The 13,497-nt window shown below is 46.4% G+C and overlaps 1 protein-coding gene across 3 annotated transcripts in view; it reads right to left on the bottom strand.

Annotated features, from left to right (window-relative positions):
• Positions 1-13,497, bottom strand: part of LOC122806287 (probable E3 ubiquitin-protein ligase makorin-2) — a 981,697-nt gene that overhangs the window by 442,284 nt on the left and 525,916 nt on the right. The gene's annotated exons all lie outside the window — the stretch shown is intronic.

The following is a 13,497-nucleotide window of genomic DNA, read 5'->3' as shown; positions in this document are numbered from 1 at the left end:
AAGGATGAGAGAATAATGGTGGGTCACAATCATAGTGAGCAGAAATGGCTGCAGCATGAACTTTTACAGACGAGAAAGACAAACCTTTGTCCAGTAATTCTGTAAGATACTGAAGAGAAACACTCAAATTAGGTACTGAAACATCAAAGCTCTTTGCTTGGCTCCAAAGAAAAAATCTCCTCCATTTATCAGCATAAACTTTCCTTGTACTAGGCCATCTGGCCTCCAAAATAACATCCAAAACTTGAGGAAGCTGCGACCCTCCAGGGTCTAGAACAGAATGCCAGGCTGTCAGATGCAGAGACTGTATCCTGACATTGAGGAAATGATTGCCTGCCTGGGACAAAAGGTGTGGAATTGATGGCAAAGGCCAAGGAGGCTCCCGTACTAAACTCCTCAGCAGAGGGTACCAGTGCTGACGTGGCCAATCTGGAGCTATTAGAATCATGGAGGGCTTGTCCTATCTGACCTTCAAGAGCACCTTGGGAAGGAGAGGCAGAGGAGGAAAAGCATAGACGTGAAGATTGCTCCAACTGAATGATAGAGCATCCACTTTCCAAGCCTTTGGATGAAACAGCTTTGTGCAAAACTTTGGCAGCTGGAAATTTAGTGGAGAAGCGAACAGATCTATGTCTGGAGTCCCCCAAAGCACTGTCAACTGTCGAAATACATGAGGATCCAATTTCCACTCGTGGGGATCCACCATCTGTCTGCTCAAAACATCCGCCAAGGAGTTCTGTGCTCCTGGCAGAAACCTTGCCTGAAGAGTAGTGAGGTGCAAACTGAGAGCAGTCTCCCACAAAATCATAGCTTGCCTGCAAAGAGGGTACGAATGGGTTCCCCCTTGCTTGTTGATGTACCACATGACAGTTGTGTTGTCTGTTTGAATCAATACATGTCCTGGTTGAAGTAGATCCTTGAAAGCCATCAATGCAAATTGGACTGCTAACATCTCCTTCATGTTGATATGCAAATGTTCTGGCAGGCCACGTGTCTTGCACCCATTTTCCATTGAGGTGTGCTCCCCAAGCCTTGTCTGAGGCATCTGTCGTTAAGATCTGACTCGCCTCTGGTCGGGCCACAGAGAGTCCCTTGTTTAGGTGACATTCCTGAGCCCACCACAAAAATTCCTTTTGAATGCAAGGTATTACCTGAATGACAGTGTCCAAATCGTGGCAGTGTTGAGTCCATACACTTTTGAGATACCACTGTAGCTTCCTCATATGCAGTTTGGCACTGGGAAGCACGAGAATACAAGATGCCATGAACCCCAAGGCTTGAAGGACTGTCCTTGCAGTCAGCCTGGACAGGAGAGACAATTGTTGGAAGTAAAGGGTAAGATTTCTTTGCTTGTCCGGGGTCAAAAACGCCATCTGAGAGGCTGTATTCAGTCACACCCAGAAAGCACATGTCCTGAGAGGGTACTAGACTGGACTTTATTTCGTTCACAGAATACCCTAGGCACCTTAACACTGCCATAACATACTGAAGATGGTGAAGTAGCTTGTCTGTTCTGAGCAAGAATCAGGCAATCGTCCAAATAAGGATAAATTTGTATTCCTCTTAACCTTAAGAAGGCTATCACTGAAGCCAGAACTTTTGTGAACACCCTGGGCACAGTAGATAAGCCAAAGGGCAATGCAGAGAACTGATAATGTAAAGTCCCAGCCCGAAAACGCAGGAATCTCCTGCAGCTGGGCCGGATAGGAATATGAAGATACGCCTCCTTGAGATCCAGAGTTACCATCCAGTGATCTTTGCCTAGCAGAGGCAGAAGTTGTTGCAAAGTCAACATTTTGAATTCTGGAATGTCCAGGTATGTGTTGAGAATAGACAAATCCAGAATTGGCCTCCAAGTGTTTCCTTTCTTTGGCACAAGAAACAGACGAGAATAAAATCCTAGGCCCACCTCTGACGGAGGGACCTGCTGGATAGCCCCCATTTGTAGAAGTAAAGAAATCTGTTTGTGAGCCTCCACCTTTTGCTGAGGAGGAACGTCTGGCATGCCTTTGAAAGGGGGCAATGTGTGGAAATAAAACTTGTAGCCTCGGTTTATAATGTCCAACACCCATTTGTCCTGGGTGACTAAAAGCCAATTTTGCCTGAAAAGTGCCAACTTTCCTCCCAGAGGAGCTGCCAGACAGGATCGGGCAGCTGAAGATGCAGGTCATTGGGTCTGTTTACGAAAGGACTGGCCCCCTGCCCTCACCTGTAGACTGTGCAGGGGAACTCCACGTCCTAGGCCTAAAAGAACCCTGTGCATGAGCTCTGCCCCTCCCACATCTAGATCTACCCCTAGACTGTAAATCAGAAGGGTAAGCCCATCCCTTAGTAGGCCAATTCCTGCTAAACTTAGGGGGCTGCACCTGCAAAAAATCCTTAACAGTCTGCATAGACTTAGCTTTGTCCTCCATTTTCTTCAAGACTGACTCCACAGGAGAACCAAACAAAACTTCAGACTGAAGGGGAGCATCCAAAATTCGAGCTTTAACATGCTCTGACAAGTTCTGATCCTTAAGCCAGGCGTGCCTACGAATAACTGATCCAGTGGCAGCCACCCTGGAAGAGGCCTGTAAAGCATCAAAACCACACTGCAAAGAATGCTTACCCACCTGATCAGAGGCATGAACCAAATCCTGTAATTCTTTACACTCTATGCCCTTTGCTAAAGCATCTACCTTAGATTTCAACTGACTAAGGAGAAAATTCTGGTACTTCAGCATATGAAACTGGCAATTCAAAGCCCTCATTGCAAGAGTGGAAGAGGTATACACTTTTTTCCCCACCTATCCAAAGCTCTAGAGTCTTTATCCATAGGAACTGGATTCTTTACAACAGAAGCCCTGACACCCTTAGGTCCCTGGCTAACAGTTTCTGGGTCAGCCCTAGGGCTCTTATACAAATATTTATGAGCCTCTGGCACTCTAATACCCGTCTGGCTTAACCAGGGCAGGAGGCAAAGAGTCTGGATTAAGGGAAGCCTCAGAGAAAACATCCTGAACAACATCCAAAACAGGAGGTATAGCCAAGGGTCTATGTTGAGGTAAAAATAAGAATTCCCTAAGCCTCTTTCAGGAATCTGAGAAATCCTGACCTTCCCATTTAAAATGTTCCCTCATAGAATGCAGGGTTTCTGAAAGAAAAATCCTCTGGAGGGGAAGCAGAAGGACTAGAATCCTCTGCGTCTGAATCAGAATAAGGGGGAAAATCCTGAATGTCTTCAGCCGAAGACTCAGAGTAATCTGAAGAATGTTCCAATACTTCCACCTCTGGCTCCACCCTAGGCCTCTTATCTGGAGGGGGCATAGAACCTCTGATAAAGGAAATCAAATCTTCTGCCATTTTAAGCATGTGTTTTTTAGGTACAGAACCTGCAGAACTAGGACTGACGCCAGAGGAAGACAAACCAGGCCTGGCCCTGGAAGGTACCTTAGAGACAGATGGAGAAGGCCTAACCACCTTATGTAAAGAAGGGATTACAGCAACCCGAGAGGCCCCCTCAGCCTGACCCGACTCCTGAGAGGCCACATCTTGCAAAAATTAAAGGTTCCCCCTGAGACTCAACTGAAACCTCGGCTGGATCCACAGATTCCACCGTGGTTTCTAAAGAACCGGCGTCCGGAACGAACGACTCATCCTGCCTGGACTTTAACAATTTCTCCTTACGCTTCTTAGCGGTAGCGGGCGTCGGAGGATCCGACGGCATATTGTAATTACACCGCTTACCGAAGACAAGCCTAGCACAATCTAACCTACGTTTAATGGTGCGCTTATTAAATTTAGCACAAAAGCGACACCCGACTAAGTCGTGCTCAGGCCCCAAGCAAGGAATACAGAGAGAGTGGTAATCCCTATGAGGTATCCGTTTCCCACAAGAAATACAATTATTCACTTTTTCTGACATCCGGATTTAACGGAGGCAAGAAAAGACAAAAATATTCCCCAACGGGGTACTTAGCCCAACTTGGTTTTCGGTCTGAAACTCAGAATACGAAAATTTCAGGACGCCGAACGGCACTTGCAAACGCTGCTTCTGCTTCGGACCATGCGGCAAGAAAGACTGGGGATATGGCGGTCATGTGCTTTAGTACCAAGGCGTACTGACGTCAGATCTAAGCGACCATGACCGACACCAGCCTAATACTTTGGTATTCGGGCCGACCGAGGACAGCGGACTACCCACAGGTTATGACTGCAGCAATGTGAGATGAACAACATCCAGAGTCGTCGAGACTGGAGGCATCGAGGCAGACCGTTCCGCCCTCGGCTCCAAAGTCAGTGGAGCCGATGGAGAAGCCTGCCTAGGTTTCTTGGCAGTCGGTTCCGACAGACTGGTCGGAGCAGACGCTTTTTTCTTTTTGGTAGGAGGGGAAGATAAGGCCTCCTCAAAGGAGGGTTTAATCAGCCCTTTTAATATTAATTTATTCTTCCTCTCTTGGAGGACTCTCGAAGAAAAGGCGTGACACATGCTACAGGACTCCTGTAGGTGCTTGGCGCCTAAACAGTATACGCACGAGGAGTGGTAGTCAGTTAAACATTTTGTAACCACACCTCGCGCACTTTTTAAACCCGGAGGGTCTATGTTCTTTCAACATACTAACAAGATAAAGTAGCTGTTCAGTAATGAGATTTTCCACAAAAAGAAAACTTTAACCAAGTTTTTTTTTTTTTTTTACAACGACACAACAGACAATAATACTGAACAGAAGGGCCAAGACCCTCTAATTTAAACGGGTACTTGACCTCCTGCAAAAAACAAAGACACTAGATAAGAATAGGGGAAGGCCCCTCTAACTTAAACGGGAAACCTTTCCCTTAAATCAAAATTATCCACAACAAACGTCTGCAAAAACACTCGTACAATAGCTGTTAAAACAGCTTTTGGGATAAGAATAGCAAAATTCCTGACAGGAAACTATGAAGAAAACAGTACTTAGCTCAGCCAAGTTTTAGACCACGTCCTAGCTTGTAAGCGGAAAACGAGATCTGGGGGATTAGTGGTGGTGCATCCTGGGATAAAAAATAGCTCAGCCAATAAGAGGCTTCGCTCCATAGCATAGCGTGCCAAGTCGGAGCCAAGGGATCGGCTCCGAGCCCATCAGTACAGAATGTAGGCGTGATAGGATCACAACATCTGATGGTGCATAGAGCCTGCCCTGAACCGTAGAAATTTCTTGCAAGATTCCCTTATAGGGATGTGCAGATAAGCTTCTTTTAAGTATAGGTTGACCGGCCAGGAGTCCTTGGCTATCATAGGAAGCAGTTGCTTGAGCATTTTGAATTTTGGTACCACCAGGAAGGTGTCGATAATTGACAGATCCAGGATAGGGCACCAAGAGTTCTCTTTTCTGGGCACCAGGAACAGTCTGGAGTAAAAACCCTGCCCCCTTTGCTCTGAGGGAACAGGTTGAATAGCCCTGATACTAACAGAAATTACTTGCTTTTGGGCCTCTGACCACTGGTTTGGAGGAAGATCTAGCAATCCACTTGGGGGTAGCAGTGAGTGAAAGTAGAATTTGTATCCCTGGGATACAATGTTTAAGACCCATTGGTCCTGGGTAATATACTCCTAGTTTTTTTTGCATGAAGGGCGAGTTTTCCTCCTAGAAGTGCAAGTACTTGGGCATGGCTGGGAAGGATGAAGGGAAAGTCATTGCAAACTTTTTCCATAAGAGGGTGGCTAACCACTTCCTGTTTTTGAGGTGGGAGCACTCCATTGTTTAGATCTGTGCATACCCTTAGACTGTAGTCGTTGTGGTCTGCTGCCCCTGGGTTTGGACTGAGGTCTGGAAGGGACTGGAAAGGACCAGTTTTTGAAGGTCAATGCCTACTGAATCTAGGTGGCTGTACCTGTACGAAATCTGCAAGTTTGCATGGATATAGCTTTTTCCTCCATCGTTTTAAAAACTTCTGCTTTTGTCCCAAACATTCTTGGTTTAAAGGAGCATCTAATAATTTTCCTTCAGCCAAGCATGTCAAGGTGTGTTCCTTCAGCCAAGCATGTCAAGGTGTGTTCCTTCAGCCAAGCATGTCAAGGTGTGTTCCTTCAGCCAAGCATGTCAAGGTGTGTTCCTTCAGCCAAGCATGTCAAGGTGTGTTCCTTCAGCCAAGCATGTCAAGGTGTGTTCCTTCAGCCAAGCATGTCAAGGTGTGTTCCTTCAGCCAAGCATGTCAAGGTGTGTTCCTTCAGCCAAGCATGTCAAGGTGTGTTCCTTCAGCCAAGCATGTCAAGGTGTGTTCCTTCAGCCAAGCATGTCAAGGTGTGTTCCTTCAGCCAAGCATGTCAAGGTGTGTTCCTTCAGCCAAGCATGTCAAGGTGTGTTCCTTCAGCCAAGCATGTCAAGGTGTGTTCCTTCAGCCAAGCATGTCAAGGTGTGTTCCTTCAGCCAAGCATGTCAAGGTGTGTTCCTTCAGCCAAGCATGTCAAGGTGTGTTCCTTCAGCCAAGCATGTCAAGGTGTGTTCCTTCAGCCAAGCATGTCAAGGTGTGTTCCTTCAGCCAAGCATGTCAAGGTGTGTTCCTTCAGCCAAGCATGTCAAGGTGTGTTCCTTCAGCCAAGCATGTCTTCTCAGAACAGACCCAGTGATAGCAGACTTGCTTTAATGCATCAAAACCACACTGCAAAGTATCTTTACCAACCTGATTTGCATAATGTGCAGAAAATAAAAATTTACAAGAGTTGATGCAATCAGGAATCAACATTTTTTATTTAATTAGTTCCATAACATGCTGCTGTTACTTCAACATGTGAAACTGGCAATTTAAAGCCCAGATGGCAAGAGTTGCAGAGGTATATACACCTTCTTACCCCACCTGTCTAAAGCCCTAGAATCCCTGTCCTAAGGAGTAGGGTTTTGGGCTGTAGTAGCCTTAATACCTTTAGGTCCCTGGAAAATGGTTTCTGGATCTGCAGTGGGGTTTTTTTAAGAGAAATTTGAGAGTCAGGTACTCTGTAGTACCAGTCAGGCTTTCTAGGAGCTGGTGGTAAGGTATCAGGGGTAAGACTTGATTCCATGAATACATCTACAATATCCAGGACAGGGGGTATAGCTAGAGGCCTGTCCTGTGGCAAATCTAAAAATTCCACAAGTCTCTTTTTAGACTGTGGGTAGTCCTGGCATTCCCAGCAGAAATGTTCTTAGGATATGCACAGTTTTACCAAAAGAAAAGTCCTTTTGGGGGGGGGGGGGCACAAGGAATGGAATCCTCTGCATCTGAATCCTCACAGGTAAATAAAGGTAATCCTGGTAATCAGAGGGGTCAGAGTCATCAGACTCATGGTCTGCAGAATCAGAAGGAAAATAAATTTTGTCTTTTAGAGGGGAAAGGCTGGCTTCCCCTAATTAAAGTAATAAGGTCTTCAGCCATTCTAAGCATTTGTTTCTGTGGTATGGGAGCTTGAGAAAGCTCTTTGGTCATCAGTTTTAGGCGTAGTGCGAACTCTGGGCCTGAGAAATTCGGTAGTTTTAGTCAGAAATGAAGTAGTCTGTTTAATACTAACATTGGAAGGTCTGAATACACCCTCAGAAGCCGGTGCCTGCACAGCGGCTCTGGACCCATCCAAGGTAGACATCCAGAAGTTCCATAGTCAAATTAGCATCTCACGGCACACTGGACTCCAAATGGGTCTCAGAGGCCTGTAAATCTGTAGAAGCGGATATCTGGCTGCGAGAGTGCCTCAGAGTACCAGCAGACTGGCGACTAGCTTAATGGAAGCGTAGTCAGAAGTTTTGGACCCATGGGGTCTGTCTTTATCCTTACTTTTTTGGAAGATCGGTAGTCTGATGGCTTATCGAAGCCATTTCGGAATATGGAGAACCAGCGAAAGAATTTAGCGACAGATAGCCTGAGAACGAATAGCTTGGGCATTTAACAAGGCACAAAACAGACAGTGTGGAACGTCGTGGTCTGAGGCTAAACAGGTGACGCAGTAAGAATGAAAAACTGAGGTATTTGCTTTCCACAGGCAAGACAATAGTTAACTTTTTCCGACATTAGTTGGCGCAAGAGATCCCCAACAGGGTACTTAGCTTTAGAAGACTTCAGGCTTGAAACTCTAAACAAAAATTTAAGGTAGCAGCTAACCGGCACTTGCGAACTACTTCGGGCTCCTGCACAGCAAGAAAAGTTGATGTAATGGTGTTGGCTGCATGTTTTATACCCTTGACGACCTGTCATGGAAGAGGAGCTAGCATCTGACACAGAAATCACAAGACTCTGGCATTCAGGCCGACTGAGAGCTACCTGCAGGTAGATAACCCAAGTGTGATGACTGCAACAGTGAAACACGAAGAACATCTGTGGTTGCAAAGAGCTAATCCACTAAGTCTAGTTCCAAAAAACTCCTGGAAGAACAGATGGACATTAAAGACTATTCCGGTCTACAAAGGGACTTTGCTGCTAACCCAAAAAGTGATCTATAGATGGTGGAATATCTAGTCCTGGGGGCACTGGAGGTCTCTGTGCCAAAGCAGGAGTCAGTGCATTCTTAGGAACTTTAAGCTTTGGTTCCAATGGAAGAGTTGAAACCTGAGACTTTGGAGTCTTAGATTCATGTATCTTGGGGGAGGACAGTACAGAATGGCTGTTTGATTCTGTCGTAGGAGATTTAGATTGCTCCACCTCAGAAAGAGCTACATTAATGGGCATTTTAGCAATCCTTCAAGAATAGTTGTGTAAAATCTTACCATAACCATAGATGTCCTTCTCTTCCATGGTACAGTATTCTTGGTGTTGGATTTCCTGCCTTCAGGCAACTCATATATTGGCTCCTACACAAAAGCTTCAGCTTGGCTGTTGCAGCTACGTGGGATGTCATACTTGAGGCCAAAAAACAGGGACCTTGTCTGACGTCTGCACTCTCAATCCTCAGAACTTGAAGCTAAGCAGGCAAAGTAGATGGCCCAACAGGATTGGCTGCCAAAGACTACATGCAAGAGGCCCTGGGTCTCTTCTGTAAATGGAGAGAAGCATCAGGGAGCAGTTAGACTGGGAGAGTCTGCGAGGGGGAATAGTGGTGGGAAGGAATACTGCAACATGGAAGAGGGCATCTATGGTTATGGTAAGCTTTTACACAACTATTCCAGGTCTTATATTCCCATGTTGCAGTATTCTTGGTGTGGGAGTACCACAGCTTAGGTTGATGAAAGGGTGGCAGATACAGAAGATGATTCCACAAAGCCTTCTAGGACTGCCCTGGCAAATCCTGCGTGTGCTTTGGAGATTTGGTCCAATTTGTACTGTTTGGTGAAAGTGTGAATAACTGACCATGTAGCGAACTGACCATGTAGCTGCTTCCATAACGAAAGCTGTGTCCATGCCTTTTTGGAAGGCCTTGGAAGTGGCCACTGCTCTTGTGGAGTGTGCCTTAACCTTAACTGGAGATTTTTTTTTCCCGTGATGCGAGTAGCAGAAACAGATTGCCTTTCTAATCCAGGATGCAATGGTTTGTCTGGTGACTGCCTTGCCCAATGCCCTGGAGAAGAAAGATACAAAGAGTTGCTTGGATTTCCTAATGTCTTTAGTCTTGTCCAGGTAAAATCTCAGTTGCCTGTGGACATCTAGGGAGTGAGTATCCTCTCTCCTTGATTAGTGGGAGATGGAAGAAAATTGGGTAGGTGAATGGACTTAGAGTCATTGACTACCTTGGGCATGAAGGAAGGGTTAGTTCTCAGCATGATCCTGTCCCTATGAAAAACAGTGCAAGGTGAGCATGCCATTAAGGCTTTTAGCTTGGAGACCCTTCTGGCAGAGGTAATAGCCACCAACAGTACTGTTTTCCAACTACAAAACTGTAGAGAGGCTGTATTAGCCAGTTCAAAGGGGAGCTGGGTGAGTTTTTTCCAGGATGAAGTTCAGGTCCTATGGAGAAGGGATAGGCTTCTTAGGTGGTCTGATATGCAAGACCCCTTTAAAGAAGAGTTTCACATGTAGCCTGGCTCAACAAGGGAGGATCTAAAGGTAAGCAGGCTGATAATGCGGAGACATGCACTTTCACTGATGAATAAGAAAGTCCACCCTTTATAAGTTGACATGTGGACTTGGGGGGGGGGGGGTCAGCCTTGTAAGGGTCCCTTGCCTGTCCCAGACACCACTGAGTAAATCTTTCCCATTTAGCAAGGTATACATTTTCCAGTAGTGGGCTTCCTGGCCTCCCTCAGGACTGATAACACATTCTCTGAATAGTGGTGTCTGAATGGAGTTAGTAATTTATCACCCACAGAGTCAGGGATAGCATTTGCAGGTGTGGGTGTAGGAGAGTTACTTTGGCTTGTGTCAAGACGGTCCACCTTGCGGGGTAACTTGCATTGACTGCCTTTGGCTAAATTGTGTAGAAGGGGGAACCAGTGCTGCCTTGGCCAGTAGGGAGTCGCTAGCAAGATTTTTGGTTTGTCCTTCCTGATTTTCAGAAGGACTTTTAAATAGAGGGAAGGGGGAAAGGTGTACAGGAACTTCCCCTCCTGAGAGAAACTGAGAATGTCTACTCTCTAAGATTTTTTTTTGGGGGGGGGGTAAATTTGTGCAGAAAGTATGCAGCTGCCAGTTCTTGAAGCAAACTTGTCTATTTGTGGAGTGACCCACCAGTGGACTAGGAAGACAGCATCCATTCGTGTTGGAGAGGATGTTCTGCTCAGGTCTGCTTGCTTGTTGTCCTGCGAAGGGATGTAGCTGGCTTGCAGGGATAGGTTGTGCTGGGATGCTAAGTTCAAAATTAGTAGGGCTTGCCTGCACAATTGCTATGCCTTGGTACCCCCTTGTTATGTACCACATTACAGTGGTATTGTCCATCACTATCAGAAAAGGACCTGACAGCAGTAGGGATATGAAGGTCTGTAGAGCTAAAAGAACTGCTGTCATCTCCTTTACATTGATGTGTTTTGTTTTCATGGGCAAATGCCATTGGGCTTGGATTTTAAGAGTGCAAGGTGGCTCCCCATCCTGAGTCTGAGGCATCTGTATGCAATGTGTGTGGGTTGAGGGGGCTGCAGTAGAAGTCCTGGGTTTAGTTGTACTTGTGGGATCCACCAAATGATTTCCTTCTTTAAACAGGGAAGAAGGTGGATAATTTGTTCCAAGTGATTTGGGTGCTGTGACCAGACATTGAGGTACCACTGCAGTTTTTGCATATGCATTCTGGACAGTGGTAGCATGGGAATGGCTGCTGCCATTAATCCCAGGAGTCCAAGTAATTGCCTTGCAGTGACTTTTCTGGGAAACCAAGACTTCCTGGAAATGGAAGTTAGAGATAGAACCTTGTCCTGTGGGAGAAAGGCTTTCATTAGTTCTGTATTGATTCTGCAACCTAGTAATATCTTGTCCTTGTCTGGGTTCAAGGAGGACTTCTTGAGGTTTGGGGTGAACCCTAGACTTTGTAGAAGGGACATAGTGAAGTGTAGATGTCTTAAGAGGGAATCTTTGGACTGTGCTAGGATAAGAATGGCGTCCAGATATGGGTAAATCTGGATTCCTTGGATCCTGCAGAAGGCAGTGGCCGGAGCTAGGCACTTTGTAAACACTCTTGGGGCAGTGGATAAACCAAGGGGCAAGGCCGTAAATTGGAAGTGCAAGGATGGGCCAGAAAAATGCAGGAAATGTGAGGCCCTGATGGGAATGTGCAGGCAAGCATCTTTTAGGGCCAAGGTGACTAAAAGCATTTGAGGGTATGAGGGTAAGTGTGGGAAGTGAAAGCATTTTGAAGGTGGGTACCCGCAGGTAAAGGTTTAGGAAGGAGAGATCCAAAATGAGTCTCCAGTGACCTTCCTTTCGAGGGACCAGGAACAGACAGGAGTAGACTCCCTTTCCTTCTTGTCCTCTGGGAACAGGAGATGGCCTTGGTTTTTTTGGGGGTAAAGGAATGCCCTTCCAGGGGGGAATTTGTTTCCAGGCCAGAGTACCCTTTTGGAATAATTGTTAATACCCATTGGTCTGAAGTAATTTTTTGCCAGAAGGGGAGACTGTGGGTAAGGTGGGATGAGAGGGCAGAGGGGCAAGGCAGTCATGCATTATTAGGACCTCCCCTGTCCTGAAAGGGTCGTCTAAGCTGAGGTGGGCCAGTAGGCCTGGATGAGGAATATAGTCTAGTTCCTCTTCTGGGTCTGTAGGAAGAGGCAGTAGAAGGCGGGTTACACCTAACAAAGGTAGTCTTAGCCGGGTAGTTCCTATAAAATTTGGGTATAGGGGATCCCAGGAGAGGTTTTATATCCTGCAATTCTTTGCTTTTATTCTTGCAGATTCTTAAATAGGTCTGCAGATTGCTTTCCAAAGAGAGGAAGTTGTGATCCAGGGGGGCGCCCAAGATTTTGGACCATGTCCTCTGGCAGATTCTGTAGTCTAAGCCAGGAGCATCACCCAAGGACAGATGCTGCAGAGTGAGCAGAAGCGTCTGCAGCATAGTATCTGCATCTTATGGAGTGTCTAGCCACTTGTAGTGCTAAGGACAATTTGGAGGAGATATGTGTTTTAATGGGACTGCCAGGAATTGAAGTCAGCATAGAGATGGCTTGGGATACCAAGCCCAAGGCATACCTGGTCATGTGAGTTTGATAGTTAATGGCTCTGAAGTCCAAAGTGGAGGAAGTGTACACCTTCTTGCTATCCTATCCATGGACTTGCCATCTATCAGTGGTCAATAGGAAGGCAGAAGGTAACAACCTAGACTGTTTATCAGGGGCAGTGGCAATCACTGCTGGGTCTGCCAAGGGTAATTTTATGAGGAATTTTTGTTCCTCTGGCACCTTGTAGAAGCAGTCTGGGCGCTTAGGTGCAGGAGGCTGTCAGGAATTCTAGAGGCTGCAGTAAAAGCATCCAAGTATGCTGGAAGAACAGGGGGTACAGCTGTAGGGGAGGGGGGCTCCACTTGCAGCAGTTCAAAGCATTTTTTGGGGTTTCTGTCATTTGGGAAGTATCCCATTTGAAATATGTCTTTTATTGTGGCAATTGTTTCACCAAATGTAATGTCTTCAAGTGGAGAAGACCCTTCCACAGAATCATCAGGAGAATATTCCTTGGGAGAAGCAATCTGGGATGCATAAGAGATGGATTCATCCAAAGTAGGAAGATAAATGGTCTTCAAGGAGGGGAGCCATTGGAATGGAAGCAGCAGAGGGAGACCTAGGGCTTAGCAGAGGCAACGTAGCTGTGGGTGAGGCAGAAGGCCTGAGGGCCATAAATGCCTGCATAAGAGAAGAGGTGAAGGCCTCCCAGTCTGGAGAGTCTTCAGAAGCAGGCATAATGTGTTTTGTTTTCTGCTTCTTTTTGGTTGGAGTGGCCTTAGGAACCTGTCTAGAACTGGGTTTAGCAGCAGCTGTACCAGAGGTCTGGATCCTGGGTCAAAGGAACCACCAAAACTGGTTCCCCCATGACACAGACAGGCATCCGTGTCTGAAAGCTCTGTGGACTTGCCAGTCTGCTGAGCAGCGGCCTCCGCGATGGAGGTCGATGGAGCAGACTAATCTGCCAAGCACTCCAACTCTTATACCAGCAGTTGGCGGGGCGTCC

This window comes from Protopterus annectens, chromosome 7.part0 (genome assembly GCF_019279795.1).
Source record: "Protopterus annectens isolate FY-2018-M chromosome 7.part0, PAN1.0, whole genome shotgun sequence".
Taxonomy (NCBI): Eukaryota; Metazoa; Chordata; order Ceratodontiformes; family Protopteridae; genus Protopterus; species Protopterus annectens.
This window is presented reverse-complemented; position numbering and strand designations above follow the sequence as displayed.